This window comes from Culicoides brevitarsis, chromosome 2, assembly GCF_036172545.1.
Source record: "Culicoides brevitarsis isolate CSIRO-B50_1 chromosome 2, AGI_CSIRO_Cbre_v1, whole genome shotgun sequence".
NCBI lineage: Eukaryota > Metazoa > Arthropoda > Insecta > Diptera > Ceratopogonidae > Culicoides > Culicoides brevitarsis.
In genome coordinates this window covers 36,461,846-36,482,741 of record NC_087086.1, presented here as the reverse complement: position 1 = coordinate 36,482,741, position 20,896 = coordinate 36,461,846, and the positions used below count along the sequence as shown (strand labels likewise).

General features: G+C 24.4%; 1 non-coding gene across 1 annotated transcript; it reads left to right on the top strand.

Annotated features, from left to right (window-relative positions):
* Nucleotides 1-20,472: 20,472 nt before the first annotated feature.
* Trnat-cgu (transfer RNA threonine (anticodon CGU)) lies at nt 20,473-20,544 on the top strand. The gene has a single exon. It is a non-coding gene; the product is annotated as a tRNA-Thr (tRNA).
* The last annotated feature ends 352 nt before the right edge of the window (nt 20,545-20,896 follow it).

The following is a 20,896-nucleotide window of genomic DNA, read 5'->3' as shown; positions in this document are numbered from 1 at the left end:
TCCCTTTCAACTTATTTTTATTTATTTATTTTGTTGTTTGTCCACACTTTTGTCAACCAATAACATTAGCAAGTCACTTTTAGGATTTTATTCATTGGCTACCTTTTTGCAGCCACAAAATATAAAATCTTCTTTTCTACGAAAAAAAAAAGTTTTTTTTAATAAATTCATGCTGAAAAATTAAAAAATAATAAAATTTGCATCCATCTCAGGTGTTGAGACTGAAGAAAGACGTGAAATGACAAACTTTTGCTGTTGGTTGGGAGTAAATAAAATCAACACTGGCAATAATAAAATTAAGGATGTAAAATTTTTCACCTCATGTGTGTTTTGTATCTCGCGCGTGCAATCTCGCAAACCTAATGTTGTTATGAAAAAATAAAATAAAAAATTGGAAAACAACAAAAAATAAAAAAAACAGGAAAAAAGTTAATGTTACAAATAATTTTATATGTCCTTTCATGTATCGCCTTTTTTTCTCTCTTGCATCTCTTTACCGGGGTTTTTTGTTGATTTTTTTAGTACTGCATTATCCTATAACTAAAAATTTAGCAGAGAGACAAGCAAACGATAAAGTTAAAAACAAAGTTAAATGAACTGAATTTAATTTTTTTCTCTCGTTTTCCGCGTTGGGTTGCTTCATTCAGTCGCTGTCGTTACTACGAAATTTCATACAAATTCACGCTTCATTTCATTCACAAAACAACAACAACGAAACACGGCGAAAAAAAATTGAAAAGTTGTGCAAAACATAACACCAATAATGTGGATGATGCTGAAATTACACTTTCATAAAGGAGCCAAAAGCATTTTTTTTTCTATGATTTTTTTTTACATCGACAGACAGACACAAAAAAAACGACAGAAAAAAATTTGTTTGAATTTTTCTCGTCATGCATGCACTTTGCCTCACAAATTTAATATTGGGATGACTTCCTTTATTTTTTTTGTATTTCGAGTGTGCGGCAGAAAAATGCAAATAATACAAAGACGTTCCTAAAAAATATTTACTCAACTAACGATCATGTCCTTATACTTTTTTATTTTATTTTATTTTTTTAGGACATTTCTTTTTTAAAAAAAATTGATTTTTGAGGTTTGTCTGTGACTTATTTGAAGAAAAACTTAAAATAATTTCAATCCATCGAGTTTTTTTTTTGTAAAAATTGTTGTTAACATGGCATGTCTTGAAAGCAAAATTTTCCAAAAAATTTATTATGTATGGAAATTTTTTTGGCAATCCTGTGATTAGGGTGACAAGTTTAACAATTCCAAGAAATTTCATAGGAACAAAAAAAAAATAAATTTAGTTCCTGAAATAGAAGATTTTTTTTATTTTTTTGAGGAAGATGAAAAAAATGCGCAAAATAAATATTTTTTGTTGAATTGAAAGAAGAAAAAAAAATTTAAGGGAAAGAGACCAAATTTTATTTATTGACTCTTCTTCTTTTTTTTCTTTTATCTGTTGATGAACTCGGTGAATTTACATCAAATTTGATTTTATGTCAGTTTTTGATTTCAAAGAAAATTTTTTAATGGTTGGAGCAAAAAACTATGACATTTGATGTCCAAGCTGTCATTTTACTTTAAAAATTATTTTTATTTTTTTTTTCAATTAAGATTTAAAATATATTTTTAAAGCAATAAATTACACTAAATTTATGAAATTTGAGCAAAAATTTAAATGACAAAAAAATCATACAAAGTTAAGAATTTTTATTTATTTTTTTCTTAATTAATTAATTAATAATTAAAATAATTCAAAATTTGATAATTCAAAATTTTTAAAAAAAAACAAATTTTTTTTTTAAAAAAATTTTTATAATAAAAATTTAATTTATTCAATTTTTAAATAAATAAAAATTAAATAAAATTAAATTCAATTAAATGAAATTTTTAAAAATTAAAATTAATTTAATTTAATTAATAAATTTTAATTTTAAATTTTTTTAATTTTTTTTAAATTTTATTTAAATTTTAATTATTGATTTTTAAAAAAATTATTTAAAAAAAAAAATTATTAAAAAAAATTCTATGATTTTTCAAGGATAAATTAATTTTGAGGTAAAATTAAATCTAAATTTTTGAAAACATTTAAGATTTTTTTTTTTTTTTTTAATAAAAAATAAAATTAATTTAATAATTAATAATTTATAAATTTAGTTTTTAATTAATTAAATTTTAAAAAAACTTTTTAATTTTATTTACTTTTTTTCGTATTAAAATTTAAAAAAATTTATATTTTTTTTTTAAAGAATTTTATTTTTAAATTAAGTTTTGAAAAAATTATTTTTTTTTTAATTAAGCATTTAATTAATTAAAAAAAATTATTTAATTAAAAAAAAAAATTTATAAAAAATAAATTAAATTATTAAATTTAATTAAGTTAATGTTTTCTAAATTATAAAAAAAAAATCTCTTAAATTTCTCTCTCGAATCAAGTGTCAAAATCTGATTAAAATTCAAATCCGATCAATAAAAAAAAACAAAAAAAAAAAAAAATAAACTTTCTCAACTCAATTTCCCGCATTGCCATTTTTTCTTTCTTTCTTTTTTTTTGCAACATTGCATCGTTTTCATCGGATATGAGGATTTTTCTAATCCAATTTCTCCATCCTCCTCCTCAGCCAAACACACAGAAACAACAAACTGGAGCAAAAGTAAAAATAATAATAATCACAATGACATTCTTTACAACCAAACTACAACAAATAAATACTAGTTGCACACAAAAAAGAATGTATGTCGTCTCTCTCACTTTAAATTCCGTTCTAAACTTTTTTTTCTTTTCTTCTTTTTGTTCGTTGCAGGGACATTGCATCGCCTCATCGTTATTATGATGAAGGCAATTTATACCTGTGTGCAAAAAAAGAGGACGTCATCATGTGAAAGAAAGTATGAAAAAGCAGCACTTACTAAAACAAATCCAATTTCGTTGTGAAATTTTTATCAACTCAATTTGCAGTTTATTTCATTTTCATTCGTCGTCGTGCCTCCTATTGACTGCGAATGCATTGTCGAATATGTCTAAATAAAAAACAAGATACTTTGCCTCTTGCTACGGAGCTTTTGTCTGTTTGCCGTTTGCACGAAACATTCTTTTATCTCGTTCAATAAATATCTCGCAGTCGACAGAAATCCGATTCAGGGACGTTTCTGCAGTGAACATCCTTCGAAAAGAGGCACGAAAAATGTCTCTGTCTATTTTTTTTTTTTTTTTGGTTTGAAATTGAAAAAAATGAAAAAAATCTTAACACACGTAAGACAGTATCACCCTGGAAATAAATAAAAACCGGAATCAAGTATCCTATCAACATCCACTTACTTTTCACTTTTTTCCTTTTTTTCAACATTTCTTTTGGTTTTCTGCTCGAGCTTATTGAAATCGCACGCATTTCACCTCCAGCTGACCCGAGACTTAACTCAACTTTACTTTTTCCAAATCGTTTGTTTGTTACAACGATTTTTTTCTTGCTGGTAGGCAGATTTTGCATCGCAAAAAAGCAATCAACTTTTTTTTTCGTTCAGTTAAGATTCGCTTTTAGTTCATTGCCAGGCTCTTTTTGATTGAATATGAAACCTTTGAGTGATATTTTTCTGGGCTTTAAATGATTTTTTTTCTGTCAGACGCTTTTTTGAGGTTCTTGATGAATCAACGAAACGAAAATCGACACAAGAGCCAATATATGCAATTTTACGTCTATGTTGCAATTTGGGGCGCATTACTTACACTTCAATGAAGGCAATCACTTTTGAAGAGATGTTAAAGGGGAAATTTTTGGGATTTTAAAAGGGTTGAAGGGTGTCTGAGGAGATTTTATTTAAAAAAATAAAAAAAAAACTTAAGTAGGTAATTGAGGAAAATTAAAAAAAAAATTTTTTAAATTTTAAAAAAAATTTAATTAAAAATTTTTAATTTTTTTTAATATGAATTTTAATATTTTTCATTTTATTTTTTTTATTTTAATATTAATTTTTAAAATTTTTCTGTAAATTTTTTATTAAATAAAATTAAATTATTTTTTAAAATTTTTCTTCAAAAATTTTAAAATATTAATTTTATTTTAAATTATTTATTTTTAAATATTTTTTTTAATAATTAAATTTTTAAATTAAATTAATAATTTTAATTTTAAATAATTAAATTATTTTTAAAAATTAAATAAAAACATATAAATATTTTAATTTTAATTAAAAAGTAATTTAATTTTAATATTATTTGAATCAATTATTTTTTTCATTTTTATTTTAAAAAAAATTAAAATTGTAGAAAATTTTATAAATAATTTCAGAAAAAAAAATAAAAATGTTTCTCATATTTTTTTTTTTTCAAAATATAAAAATATTTGTTATTAAAAAATAAATAATTAATATTAATTTTTTATTTAAATTAAATTAATAAATATTTTAATTGATATTTCTTCTAATTTTTAATTAAATTTATATTTTTATTCTGAGATAAAATATATTATAAAATTTTTAACAAATAATTCAGAAATTTCAAAAACTCGCTAAAAATTAAAAAAAAAATAAAATTTAATAAATTCCTTATTTTTTTTTAAATATTATTAAAATAAAAAATATTAAAATTAATTTTAAAAAATCATAAATTAATTTATTATTTTTTTTTTAATTTTTCTTTTTTTTTAACCTGAAACTTACAAATAAAATTCAATTATATCATTATATTCAAATTTATCAAAAAATCAAAAATTCTCATATCAAAAATTTGAGATGAAAAAAAAACTCGCTTAATTCTTTGAACACTCTTCATCGACGACATCCTTATCGCCAATTTTTTGCTCCCAACTCTTTATCCGATGCATCAGATAGATTTTTTCTACATGTATGTCGTGATTGCTCTGAGCCAATTCGTGTTTTTTTTTTGCAAGATATTAAATTTCATGTTAAAAAGATTCAATTGCACACGTACTCAGTTCCACGCTATAACGCTAAAAAACGACAACTAACAGCAGTTCTTTTTAAATTTTGACATTAAACTCGTTGAAACTAAAAGTAAATGTCCAAATTTTGATCAAATATTGACGCAAAAGTGTGAAATAAACAGGATAATAAAAGAGCAATTTTTACGAGTGAAGCGATAAAAATGCTTGCTGCTGAGTAGTTGCAATAACATCAAACATATCGTCTCTGCAATTGATTTCAATCATCTTGAGACAAGTACTTTCCATCGTGCGGAAGCTTGAAAATTTTGTATTTGACAATAACATAAAAATACAAAATTTATTCGATTTGAAAAATATCGTAAATATGCATCAAGTACATGCACGAGGCGCAATTCTAACCCCTCTACGACGAACGAGTGTGATGACAATAAAAAACTGCATGGTAATAAAAATTATATGCGGTGAATGGGATAGAGGTGAATAGCATGAAAATTTCTGTGTGTCGATAAAAATCTGTTTATTGCACATTCAGGCACGAAGTGAATGCCAGAACGAACAAAAAGTGAGAAAGATAATCGTCTTAAATGGAAAAAACTAACTTTATCGCATTTTGATGGTACGTTTCATCAAATTTTCACATTTCTGTACTCCTCATACCATTTTTTCCATCCTCAGCTCAACCAAATTATATAATTTCACATTTTCGTACTCCTCAAGTCAATTTTAATACTTTTTTTGTTCATATTTTTATACTTCTTGCACTACAAAAGATTTTTTCAATTAATTTCTGACATATTTTCAACCGAGTTTTATTATTTCACATATTCATACTCCTCTTTTATCACATTTTGTTACTCCTCATTTGACATTTTCTTACTCCTCATCAATTATGCTTTAGTTTTTTCTTATTTTTCAAAAAGATTTCTCAATCAACTTTTTCTGATTATTATAATTTTTTCTTAAAAATTACAGATTTTTCACCTTTTCTTACTCCCCAGTTCAAAATTTGGTATTTTTTCTCATTTTTATACTCCTCATTTCAAATTTTCTTCTTAAAAATTTATTATGATTTATTCACCGAGTTTTCACATTTTAGTACTCCTCAATTTAATTTTTTTCCAATTGACTATAAAAAATTAATTTATAGAGCCTTAATTAATTTTATTTTAGTTGTTCAAAAATATTTTTCAATTGTTGGTTTTGATTCTTATAATTTTCCAATTTCAAAAATTTCACATTTTTATACTCCTCATTTCACATTTTTGTACTCCTCATATAAAAATTTTAAAGGACAGTCCCCTATATCCACTTTTTTCTTCGAAATGCGTTAAAAAAATTGAAAGAATGAAGGAAAAAAACGTCCTTAAGTGCAATTCTGCTCAATTCAAGAGGATAATTTGTGGGATTTTTTCCTACTTCTTATTATTATTGTCTGCTTGTCACGCGTTGTTTGTTAGTTGCGTCGAGAAAATCGATTACTTGCTATGGATGAACTACATTTGCTCTCATCTTTCGAACGAAACACGCATTGAGCTTTCCATATATTTCACACTTTTTCTCCATAGTCTTTTTTTTCTGCACGCCCTTTTACTGCAGTGCATTTTTCCTCATTTCATTGAAAGGGCAAAAAGAAAATGAATAAAAAAATCGGCACAAAGAAGCCGATGACAACGTTGATCCACGTACAACACACAAGAACTCACATATTTTATTTCTACATGTCTTTAAGCTTGTTATTCATTCAAGGAATAATGTTTTATTAGTGGTTTTGTGTTGCTTGCCAAGAAATGGAGGAAAAACGCTTACAAAATCTCTTTTTCCTGTTATTTTTTTTTTCTCTTTGCAACTATTTTTCTTTTTTCCCATGCATGGCAAAGGAGAGAAAAATTGGAAGACGACTCGAGATGTAATTTGAAATTATTTTTAAATGCAGCAAAGTCATTCGCTTAATTGCCTCGAGATTATTTGTAAAAGGGGAATGCGGGGAATGTTAGAAATATTTTGTCAGTGTTTGATGAGTATTTTGAACTTTGGTTTTTTAGTCAATTTTAGACTTTATTTTTTCTGTAACATTTCGATCAATTTGTGTTAAATTTTATAAAGCAGCATAAATTTTTAAAAATTTAAAAAGCATTGAAATTTTGTCATTTTTTTGCTTTTTTTGTCAAGAAATTAAATTTCTTTGTCAAGAAATTTAACTTTTTTAGTTTTGACTTTTTTGAATAAATTTATATAATAAAATTGAAAAATCTTGCTTCAAATGGAAAAAAATTTGTCAGAGGGCTCTAATTTATCATTTTTAATCATTTTATAACTCAAAACTGCCAAAAAATTGAAACTGAAAAAAAAATTTTCTTTTGACATAGTTTTGTTTTAAAAACTAAATCAAGACAAAAACTATGTCAAAAACTGTGTCAAAAACTGTGTCAAAGCAATTTTTGTCAAATCTTGCTCCAAATGGATAAAAATTTGTCAGAGGACTTAAATTTATCATTTTTAATCATTTTATAACTCAAAACTGCTAAAAAATTGAAACTGAAAAAAAATTTTTTCTTTGACATAGTTTTGATTTGAAAACTAAATCAAGAGCAAAAAAAACTGTGTCAAAAACTGTGTCAAAGCAATTTTTGTCAAATCTTGCAATTTTTGTCAAATCTTGCTCCAAATGGATAAAAATTTGTCAGAGGGCTCTAATTTATCATTTTTAATCATTTTATAACTCAAAACTGCTAAAACTGCTAAAAAATTGAAACTGAAAAAAAAATTTTTCTTTGACATAGTTTTGATTTGAAAACTAAATCAAGAGAAAAACTATGTCAAAAACTGTGTCAAAAACTGTGTCAAAGCAATTTTTGTCAAATCTTGCTCCAAATGGATAAAAATTTGTCAGAGGGCTCTAATTTATCATTTTTAATCATTTTATAACTCAAAACTGCTAAAAAATTGAAACTGAAAAAAATTCTTTGACATAGTTTTGTTTTAAAAACTAAATCAAGAGAAAAACTATGTCAAAAACTTTGTCAAAAACTGTGTCAAAGCAATTTTTGTCAAATCTTGCTCCAAATGGATAAAAATTTGTCAGAGGGCTCTAATTTATCATTTTTAATCATTTTATAACTCAAAACTGCTAAAAAATTGAAACTGAAAAAAAATTTTTCCTTTGACATAGTTTTGATTTGAAAACTAAATCAAGAGAAAAACTATGTCAAAAACTGTGTCAAAGCAATTTTTGTCAAATCTTGCTCCAAATGGATAAAAATTTGTCAGAAGGCTCTAATTTATCATTTTTAATCATTTTATAACTCAAAACTGCCAAAAAATTGAAACTGAAAAAAAAATTCTTCTTTGACATAGTTTTGATTTGAAAACTAAATCAAGAGAAAAACTATGTCAAAAACTGTGTCAAAAACTGTGTCAAAGCAATTTTTGTCAAATCTTGCTCCAAATGGATAAAAATTTGTCAGAGGGCTTTAATTTATCATTTTTAATCATTTTATAACTCAAAACTGCCAAAAATTGAAAACTGAAAAAAAATTTTTCCTTTGACATAGTTTTGTTTTGAAAACTAAATCAAGAGAAAAACTATGTCAAAAACTGTGTCAAAGCAATTTTTGTCAAATCTTGCTCCAAATGGATAAAAATTTGTCAGAAGGCTCTAATTTATCATTTTTAATCATTTTATAACTCAAAACTGCTAAAAAATTGAAACTGAAAAAAAATTTTTTCTTTGACATAGTTTTGATTTGAAAACTAAATCAAGAGAAAAACTATGTCAAAAACTGTGTCAAAAACTGTGTCAAAGCAATTTTTGTCAAATCTTGCTCCAAATGGATAAAAATTTGTCAGAAGGCTCTAATTTATCATTTTTAATCATTTTATAACTCAAAATTGCCAAAAAATTGAAATTGAAAAAAAACTTCCTTTGATATGCTCTTGATTTAGTTTTTCAATATTTTTTTTTTTGTTTAATTTTTTATTTTAATTTTTTTTATTTTTTCAATGATTTGATAATTAATTTTTCACAAAATCCTTTTTTTCAATTCTTTCAATTTTAGAAAAATTTAGAAAGAGAAATTTAAAAAATTTACATTGGGACAAAATTATAAAATGCATATTAGGAAAAAAAATGAAATGTACAAAAGGAAGATGTTTCAGTATGTGCTTTGGGCAAAAATTTTTAAAATTAAATTTCAAATAATTTTAAGCGTACAAACTAATAAAAAATTCGTTTTAATTTTTATTCTACTTTTTTCACCCAAATCTACCAATTTCAAAAAACTCATCAACATTCACAAAAACCCAAATCATATCAAAGCTCAAAATCAAACAAGTAGTTACAAATTTTCCAACACACAAAAAAATGCAATATCACAAAATCACCCAAAAATTTGTCCTGATGAACATCACACATTGCAACTCGTGGCACGAAAATTTTGTACGTTTGTGCGCGGTAATTGTGGTAATAATCATCAACAATAAAGCAATCAAATTCGCATCATTCATATCTATCACTGAACTGAACTCAACTGAACGCGAAAATGTTTGTTTTTCAACACTCCAATTTTTGTGGTTTTTGCGGCGATGTTGCTTCACCCTTTAGCTGAAATGATGCAATTTATGCAATTTTTTTCTGTATTTGTGAATTTTCTGTAAATTGTTGTTGTAACTGTGGCGGTAATGATGGAATTTTGACAAATTTTTGCATTTAAAAAAAAAATAAATAAATTGCAACAAATTTCGGATGCATTTTTGTCACGACGCATCCATGCATAAGGCGACGAGATTCCATCAAGAAATTTTTTTTGCAAAAGTCATCAGAAAAGAACCCTTTTTTCAGAAAAAAAAGTTGTCAACGACAAACATTTCAAGAGAAAAATAAAGGGAGAAAAGTCACCGCCTCAGAAACATTTTCGGTTTGCTTTTTTGGGTCACACGTTATATTTTTGTCACGTTTTATGTAATTTTGTCATCATGATTTAAACACACATTTCTATGATGATGATAAAATATTTTTATAACTTCTCTTTCGGCTGCTTGCCTCGACGCATATCTCGATCTCTCGAGTGTGTGTCTCGAGCTATTTTATGGCACGAATTAAAGGAGAGATGAGCAAAAAAGGTTTTAGCTGACATAAAAATAATAATTTATTCTTTAAATAAATCACCTGCCGTTTTTCGTTGTCTTTTTCGGTACTTTTTCTTCTACGTTTTCATTTTTTTTTGCTTTGTATGTTCAACTTGTTAAACAATTGTGGCAAAATTCTCACAAATCATAAAAATGTTGACCTAGCTTTGCATTTTTCTTGCGTTTTTTTTTTAACTGACACCAAAGTGTGTCAATTTTTTTAACAAGAGCTTCAAAAAATTTTTTTGAAATGATTTTTACCATCTTGTTGATGTCATTTTTGAATCATTTGCCCAACAATTTGAATTGTACAAAAGGAAAATGTTCATTGGGTCAAAATTTTAAAATATGCATTGGGAAAATATTTAAAATGTGCATTGGGACAAAATCTCAAAATATGCATTGGGACAAAATCTCAAAATATGCATTGGGAAAATTTTTAAATTGTGCATTGGGACAAAATCTCAAAATATGCATTGAGAAAATATTTAAAATGTGCATTGGGACAAAATCTCAAAAGTTGCATTGGGAAAATATTTAAAATATGCATTGGGACAAAATCTCAAAATATTCATTGGGAAAATATTTAAAATATGCATTGGGACGAAATCTCAAAATATTCATTAGGAAAATATTTAAAGTATGCATTGGGACAAAATCTCAAAATATTCATTGGGAAAATATTTAAAAATATTTAAAATATGCATTGGGACGAAATCTCAAAATTTGCATTGAAAACATTTAAAAATTTTTATTTCATTGGGCAAAAATTTTTTCAAAAATTTTGAAATTGTGTATCAAAAAATTTATTTTAATTTTAGCTTTTTTAACAAATTTTTTTTATGAAACTGACATAAAAGTGTGTCAATTTTTTTTATAAGAGCTTAAAATTTTTTTTCTTGAAATGATTTTTACCATCTTGTTCTTTCCAGATGTCCCTAATTTCTAAACCATCATTTTCTGTTGTTATTAAAAATTTCAATTTCCATCTTTTTCCCTTGCCCCAAACAAAAGAAAAAACAGCCACTCGTTTAATATGGGACAGCAATCAAATCAATGTTATGCTCGCGTTATTGGCACAACAACACCCATTTTCTGGAAGTCAACAAAATTTTATAGGCATTATTAGCATCTGCTGCATCAACCCACAATCGAGAGTCGAGAGTCATCATCGTGTGCCCAGATAGATGTTTAACATGCAAAACAGTGTGCCGGGTATGATAATAAACGTTTTTTCCGCTTCCTTAGTTTTTAGTTTGAAGAGACGAGACGCGTCTTTTTGGGCATGTTATGTGGCGAGAATTGACTTTTATACAATGTGAAAGGGACTTTTTTTTCTATGACATCATTTGGAGCCGTTGTTGTTGTTTTTATTGTTCATTTACATGCGGAAAAAAAATGTTTGTGAATAAATAAACAAATGGCGGAAAATGTTGTGGGAAGCAAATGAAAAGCCACAATATTGGTGCATGTTTTGCGGTAACAGCACGGAAAATGTGATGGTTCATGGCGAGATTTAGTGCGGACTTGTAGCAGAAATGGCAAAAGATGTTACTCGATGGAAAAGAGGATTTAAAAATCAATTAGCTTGAAATAATGAGTTGGAGTGTCATATTGAGACTCGACTCAAAAAAAAAATATTAAGAGAAGTGAGCGCATTTTTTTTTTTTTTCAATTAATTACAATCTTCTCAGTTGTCTTTAGAGAATCAACCTGCGGGTTATATTTTTTTGAAAGAGCATAAAAATTGCAAGAAAGTAGCGGTACTCTTTTGACCTTTGGGCTGTCTTGTAAAAAAATTTTGTCAATAGAATACTTGAACCCCTTTTTATGGATTCTCATGAATTCTCGAATTTATCTCATTTGTCTTTAAAGATTTAACCTCAGGGCTATATTTTTCTGAAAGAACATAAAAATTGCAAGAAAGTAGCGGTAATTATTTGAGTTTTGGGCTATCGTGAAAAAATTTCGTCAACCTGAACTTCTTTCCATGCAGTTTTCTTCGAATTTAAATGCATGAAAAGAAGTTCAGTTTGAAAAAAATTTTTCACGACAGCCCAAAGTTCACTTGAGTTCAGCTACTTTCTTGCATTTTTTATGCTCTTTTAGAAAAATATAGCCCTGAGGTTGAATCTCTAAAGACATCGATGAAAAATTTGAGAATTCATGAAAATGTATAAAAAGGGGTTCAGATATTCTATTGACAAAATTTGTTCACGTTGGCCCAAAATTCTAGAGAATACCGCTACTTTCTCGCAATTTTTATGTTCTTTCAGAAAAATATACCCTTAAGGCTCTAACTTTAAAGACAACGGATAAAAAATTCTAACTTTCAAGGTCATTCAAGGAGAAAAAAAATTCCTTTGAATTTAAATGCATGAAAAAAGGTTCAGGTTGGCAAAATTTTTTCATGATATCCCAAAATTCAAATGAGTAACGATACTTTCTTGCAATTTTTATGCTCTTTCAGAAAAAAATCACCCGGAGACATTTTTCTTGCGAAACGCATTAGAAACTCATTATCTTAAGTTCTCTCAACTACTTAACTTTTTTTTCTAATTGACAAGTTTCTTCAAATAAATTAAAATTACTTCTTCATAACACTCTCTTGTGATTAATTAATCGAAAGATGCAAGATTTTTCTCTCCTTTTAACATAAAATTACCTTTTTTTTCTGCGAATCCATTAAAAAATTCCTTGCTAAATTGTTGTTATTCTAATAAAATCATAAAATGCATAAAAGCTGCTCCTGCTGCAATGAATTCCCATAAAAACTAATTAACATGATGACACATTTTACATTCTCTTTGATGTCACATAAATAAATATGAAAAGAAAAAAAAAATAAACAAGGCTGTAACCTTTCTTTTGTGTATAAACTTCTCGGTACTTTGTCAAGAGCTAAACTTTGCTTTGGTTAGTTTGTTGGTTGTCATAGGAAATTTTCCTTCTCACTTGCTTTCGTACTTCCGGATATTAAAAAAGTGGATGAAAAAAATGCAGTGAGCGAACTTTTTAATGGCAAGGTAAAACTTGTGAAATTGTAAGAGTTCGTTTTTTTTTCGCAAAAATTTATGTTTCATCATGGGGCAAGAAGAAAAAAAAAGGAGAAACGGGCGCTTGTTAGTTTGAGCGAGATAAATCTGCAGAATAAACAGAGAAATTGTGCAAATAAAAAGTGTAGTAATTTGTATATTCTTTCTTTTGTTTCGCCATTTCGCCTCTTGCCTTCGTCGTCGTCGTGTGTCGTTGAGGAAACTGGGCACACATTTACAATTTCACTCATTTCTCACGATTCTTATTACCAGTTTTTCTCCTTCTTCTTCTTCTTTCTTGCATTTCGCGCTAAATAAATAATGCCATGAAAAAAGTACCATTTGAAGCATTTTTTTAATATAAGGCGAGGGAGGCCGCCGCATCAAGACAATTCCATTAGTATCTATTTGTTAAGCCTTAACATTTATTTAGGTAATAATTCATAGGATTTAGTTATATTTTTTATTCTTCGTTTTTTTCCGTCATTTCTTCATTTTCATTCATTGGCTCAGTGGTTGCGATTTTTTTCAACAAACTCGCGAGTAGTCGTGTGAATAATAAAATTAAATGAATGCTCGCACGCATTTCAAGATTTTTAGGCAACATCAAAGATTTCTTCTTCATTTTTTTCTCTTGAGTAAATCCTTCGCGATTTTTTTTTTGCCACAAAAAGAAGTTTCATGTGTAGCGCGAAATCTTATTAATTTGCACTCGTCTCCATCGAGCGTTGAGAGCAACATGAAAAATTATGGCAATATTTTTAAGTTAATCATCATCCAATTTAAAGTTTCCCATGCCACGATGTCGTCGTCGTTGGCGGCGTGTGCTGCTGCTGCTTCTTTAAATTAATTACCATACAAGCTTATTAATTACTTGACTAATTATTTTATGTGTTAATGCATGCGAGACGCGTCGCTCGGCGTTGTCGTCATCGTCTTTGTGGGTTTTTTTGGGAGATAATTTTTTATTAGCAGGAGGAGTTGTTTATTTTGCAAGAGATGAAAAAATGAGCAGTATAAGTAATTTTTTAGTTAATTTTAAAATTTAATTACATTTTACTATTTAATTTTATTTTTTTTAAATTATAAATTACAAAATTTTTTAAAAATTTAAAATTATTGCAAAAAAAATTGAATTTTTACAAGAAATTTCTAATTTATTTAAAAAAAAAAAAAAATTTAAAAAAAATAAAAAAAAATAAAAAAAATATATTGAACAAAATTCACATGAAACTTAAATTTTTTAAATTAAAATTGACATTGTATAAAAATTTAATTGTTTATACTGAAATGAATTTTGATTAATTAAAATTAAATTAAATTAAATATTTAAATAAAATTTTCTCAATATTCAATTTGTAAAATTCAAGTAAAAAATGTATTTTTATTTAAATTTTTTATTTTAATTTTATTTTTATTGATTATTAATTATTTCAATAAATTAAAATTAAAATAAATTTATTTAAATTAAAAAAAAATTGAATCAATTAATTTTTTTTTTATTTTTTATTCATAAAATTTAAATCTAAATCTAAAATGAACAAATCTATTGAGGAAGTAAAAAAAATATTGAATAAAAATAAAAAAATAATTGATTTTTTTAAGTTAAATTGTATTGAAAATTAATATCTTTCTAATATAATAAGATTTTCAAAATTAATTATAATTTTTCTCTAAATAAAATTTTCACAAAGAAAAATTTTTAAAAATATTTTTTATTTAAAAAATAAAAAATTAAATTTATTTAATTAATAATATTTATTCATAAAATATTTTGTTGTTTTCAATAAATTTAAATTAATTCAAATTAAAATAAAATAAATTAAATTAATATTAATTAAATTTCTTTAAATTAAATAATTATTTTAAAATTGACTATATTAAATTTGCATTTTAATTTTATAAAAATTTATTTTCTATATTTAATAAAGATTTATAAAATTAATTAAATTTATTTTAAAAAAATTAAAAAAATAATTAATTAATTAATTTAAATAAAAATTAAGTTATATAATTAATTAAATTAAAATTATTTTTTTTATATTAAATAAAAGCCGTCTGAAAATTGTAAAAAATTAAAAAAAAAATAATTTAAATATTTTTTTTTTAAATAAATCTAAAATAATTTAAATTATGAGGAAAACTTCTTTCAAAATATTTTAAAAAAAAACCAGGCGCCTACTTTCCGCCTTCCAATTTCAAACAATAATAACAAAAACAACCGAATCAAAATGTAAATAAAATCCAAAAGTTATTATAAACTTCATTTGACACCTTCATTGGTTCCATATACGATTTCTCCATTCATCCCGAAACACAAAATCATGCGTGCACTTCCACCTTTCGGATAATTTTAAATAAATATCTCCCCCAGAATCTCTCTGACACCGACACGACACACATGCTCATCATTACGTGCACCGAACTGTAAAATATTTAAAGCAATATTTTCGACGTCATCGATCGTCGTCGTCGTCGGTTGGTGTCAAAACTACTCATAATATAATGCAATAAATAAATAATAACAGTCACATAAATAGGCGACAAAATATCCAATCTTGCTATGACCTACATTATTATTTTCCATACGATTTTTTTGATAAATTCAAAAAAATAAAAAAAAAATATTTTTCGGGGGAAAGGTGAAACCCTTTCTTTCTTACTTTTACGCTGCAGACGAAATCTCGCACGAAAAATTGCTGCTTATGAATTCAAAGCAGGTTTTCACATATGAAATATTTCACAAAAGATAAGTGCGAGTTATGATGGGACTCTAAACTGCCAAAAGTTTATCATCGCATCCTTTTAACTCGTTCGCTTGTTTTATTTTTATTTTTTTTTTTTTTTGTAACAACAACAGAAAAATCGCAATTTCTTCGTAAGTAAAGTGTGTCATGTTCCTCCTCATCATTATCACGAAGTGAGTGATGTAGAAATTTGTGGTAAATTTAATGTCATTTGATAATCCTTTCGTTAGTTTCATATCAAGGTTGAACTTTCTCCGGTGTGACATGACTAACAACGCACGCATATTCTCATAATTATTTCGCAAGGAGACGAATTAATGTTGTTGTGTTAAATGGAGCAAATATTTACGACATAAGAACATTAAAATTGGGTCAAATCATCAATTTAGTTGTTTGCTTCGATCGAACGTAGAGGAACGTATAAATAATGCAAAGTTGTTCGATATGCTTCGATTGAAAGTTGTTCGGATGAAAGGGAATTTGCGGGAAAGGAACCCGAAAATTGTAAAAAATTTGGGATCAAATTTTTTTCTTGTTGTTGTTATTGAGGCGAAAAGGTCAAGTTGGCATTTGTTGTTGGGAATTTCAATCAATTATGGTTGCCACAAAGATATGTTAATTTTGGTTTTTGAGTAATTTTTGGTACCTGACGACCTTGAATTCATTAATTTTTTAGGGGTTTTATAGAAAAGATAAAATTTAAAGTTCAAAGTCAAAGATTTTTAATTTTTTTAATAAAATTGTAAAAAATTAAATATAATTATTAAATTGAATTAATTTATTTTTTAAATTTTTATTATTTTTAATAATTTATTTAATTAAAAAAAATATATTTCATAGATTTTTTCATTTAAATAATTTTTTCAGTTAAAGAATTTAATAAATTAAAAAAAATAATTTTTCTATACATTTTTTTTATTATAAATTTAATTATTACTTCATTTTTATATTTTATTAATTATTATTAATTAATTAATTATTATTATTATTTAATTAATATTTTTTTTTTACTTAAAAAATTTTTAATAAATTTTCGAAAAAAAAAAAAATAGAAAAAGTTTTTACTATACCTTTCGATATTACATACATATTTTTTTGTTGTCCTCACTTTAAATTTCAATTCATTTCAATTTTCCGAACTTTTTATCAACTACAGACTTTCCATTGAAATGCATATATTTTATAATTTTGTACCCCTAATTTCACATTTTCGTACTCCTCGAAAAAGAAGAAAAACGGTCATGAAATTTTTCAAGTCAAGTTTTAATCAACTTTCGAAATATGAAAAATTCGAAAAAATTTTAAAAATTTCAATAAAAAAAAAATTCAAAAAAAAAAATAAATATTAATTTCTAAAATCGATTTTGTAATCAAAAATTAATATTTTTAATTGAATAAATAATTTTTGAAAAAAAATTATTTTAATTTTTTTTATTTTTTAAAAAATTGAATAAATATTCAAAAATTATTTTTAAATTTTTGACACACACACACACACACACAGACGACAAGTAAATACCGCATTTTTTCTTCGAAATGCGGTAAAAAATTAATAAATAAATTAAAAATTTTATTTTTTAATATTATTTTTTGTAATTTTTATTATTATTTTTTTTTATTTTATTATTTATAGTTATTTTTTTTTTTATTTTTAAAATTAAAAAAAAAAAATTTTTTAACCAATAAATTAAATATTTTTATAAGGAAAGTTCGGAATTTTCGATAAAACTTTAAGAATTTAGTTAAAAATAAATAAATAAATTTAATTTTTTTTTAAATATTCTCTAAGTAAAAAAAATATTTTGTATTAAAAACACTCAAAAATCTTATGAAATTTTAAAATTAATAATTAATTTATTTAATAATTTTAATTAATTTTTTGTCTTTATAGAAAATGTTTATTTTTTTTATTATAAAAATTAAATTAAATCAAATTTAAAAAAAAATAAAATTAATTGAATTAAATTAAATTAATTTTATTAAATATTATTTTTAATTTAATTTATTTTATTTAAATTATTTTTTTTATTAAATATTTAAATAACAAAAAAAAAATATTTAATGAGAATTTAACAAAAAAATGACATTTTAACCTTTTCCGTAACAAAATTAAGTGAATTTCTTCGAAGAAAAGTATTTAATGAACTTTTCTTGCCACGTGATCGTAATTTTCACTTCTGGTTTTGTGAAAAGAAAAACTTTTTCGATAATTCCCCAGTTACTTTTTCGTGCGTTACTACTTTTTTTCTTGTGTTCATAAAAATAATAATCAAGCCACATTCACGCACAGAAAAAAATAATAATAACCAAAAGAGCATAATTTTCTCGTCCATTTTCCTCTTGTGCGATGGACTAAATTATTTCCAAGTTTCGCGCTAATCCATTTCAATTCATTATCTCGGCAACGACACAAAAAAGCCGCAAAACAATGTGAAACAAGAGACGAAAAGCGGAGAAACAAAGACAATAACAAGACACAAATCCCGGGGAAAAGTCTACGAAGAAATGAATGAATGAATAAATAATAATAGAAATACCAGCAGGAACATCTTCTTTAATTTTATGCTTGAATAGTTTCTCTTTTATAATAATAATCTCCCTAAAGTATCTATTTTTTTTATATATTTATGTTTCCTCGGAAAACGACGACGACTACGACGGAGAAGAAGAAAAAATGCTTGGCAATGGAGAACAAGAGAAAAGAAATAAAATAGCAAGAAAAATAATAATAACATTTTTTCCGGTGGTTTAGTCATCATACTCGCAAACAACGTAGAGAAAAGAGTTCCTCACACACACACAAATTTTCAGTAGACGACGGAAAGAATGAAACGAAAGCACATAAATACCAAAACGGAGTCATAAATTTTTCTTAACATTTTTTTTTGCTGCTGCTTAACTCTACTCTTCTCCTCTCATTTTATTATAAATATATGGCGTAGTTTGTGTGTGAGTTTGTGATATATTAAATTTTTACTACTTTGTATCACTTATGCTCACTCACTCGTACACTCACACAAAAAAACATACGAGATTTATATGATTCCGTTTATTGTTACTATTATATTTTATTTTATTATTATTTAGTAATATAATTTTTAATATCACAAAAAGCCTTTCAATGGATGGCCGTTTTATTCAATTTTTGCTATTAGAATAATTTTTCACAAAAAAAAAATAATAAATTTAATATTTTAGTGTTTCAATAAAATTCTTCGGATAAAAATGCAGTTCTTTGTCCGACAAAATTATGCATGAATTTGCTTTGATTTGTAATGGAAGATTTTTTGTTGTATAAAATATTTATTGAATTTTTTTTTTATTTTATTTTTTTTTTTTTTTGATTAAATAAATTTATATTTTTTTTTTTTATAAATAATTTTATTTATCAATTGTTAATTTAATTTATTTTATTGTTATGTTTTAATAAAATTATTTAATTTAAAATTTAATTTTATTATTATTTTTTTTGGTAAATAATGATTTTTTATTCATTAAAAATTTTAATAAAATTATTTAAATAGATTAAAAATTATTTTAAAACTTTTAAGATTTCAAAAATTATTTTTTAATAAATAAATTTTTATTTTAAAGATTTTTTTTAAATATAAAAAACATAGAATAATTTTTAAAAAAAATTATTTAATTTATTTTTTTTTTAATAAATTAATTTAAATAGAATTTTAAAAAAATATTTAAATTAATTAAATTTTATGTGTTTTTTTATTTTTAAAAATTAAATTAAATTTATTTTTAAATATAAAAATTTAATAAAATTTTTTAATTTATATAAAATTTTTTTTTATTGATAAAAAAAAATATTTTTTAATTATTTAAAATAAAGAATTATTAAGAAAAAATAAATTTTAAAAAATAATTTAAAAAATATTTTTTAAATAAATTTAATAATATTTTTTAATTATTTTTTATTGATTATTTAAAATTTATTAAAATTTTTAAATAAAATAATATAAAATTTTTAAAAAAAGAAAATAATTTTTAAGTTTGAAAAATTTAAATGAAATAGATTAAATTGTTGTATCTGCCTTAAAACGAGACATTTGAACTTTAAACATAAATAATTTCTCGAGACATGAAGTTTTAGTAAGAAAATCTTGAGTTACTGAGAAAAATATGTTCTACTTCAAGAACTTATTTGATCAATTGTCTCAGTTTTCAAACTTCTAAACAAAGTTTATGTACATTGTATTAAAATTTATCATCTGTTATGATAAGAAATTTTGATATCGACTAACTTTTATGTCTATTCGTGACTTTTTTTCTAAAAAAATAAAATTTTATAAATCTAATTTTTAAAAATATTAAGAAATTCTTTTTATTTTTAATTTCTATAGCAAGTCAACTAATTTTAAAAATTTAACAAAAAAAAATATTTTTTTATAATTTTAATAAAATTCTTAAAAATTTAAAAAAAATTCTATAAAATTTAGGAATTTTGTTAAAAGATTTTTTAATTAATAAAAAAATCTAAATAAATAATATCTAAAATTCCACATTTCTTTGTTTATTTATCATTAAGTACTATTTGATCAATTTCCGTATACTTAAGCTCCATATAGAACATTTCGTACACAGATAACTCTCATGTCTCTTACACGTAGAAAACGACTTCGATTCTCGACTCGCGTACACACGTATGGCGGCTTTGCACAGAGGCAGTGCGTCTGTCTCGTAAACAGAAGGTCGTGAGTTCGATTCTCACAGTCGCCATTGAACTTAATTTTTTACAAATTTTTTTTCTGAAATTCGAGCAAAATATTTCTCATTAAAGCTAAAACAAGTAAAAAGTAAAAAAAAACAACTGTTGCTCAATTTTATTATTACTTGGATCTTTTTCCACTTATTTTTAAATAAAACTAAGTAGAAAAATGAACAACTCTCGAAACAGTTGTAGCATAACAAATAACTAAATAATAAATAAACGACGACGACAACTCGACTCGCCTTTGCACAAAGAGCATTTCGGCGAAAAATGTTTCCATTCAAAAGATATCTTTCTCTCTCTCTTTGCTGCAACTCTTACAATTCTTGTGATGACACTCAATTTTATTTTATTCCTACA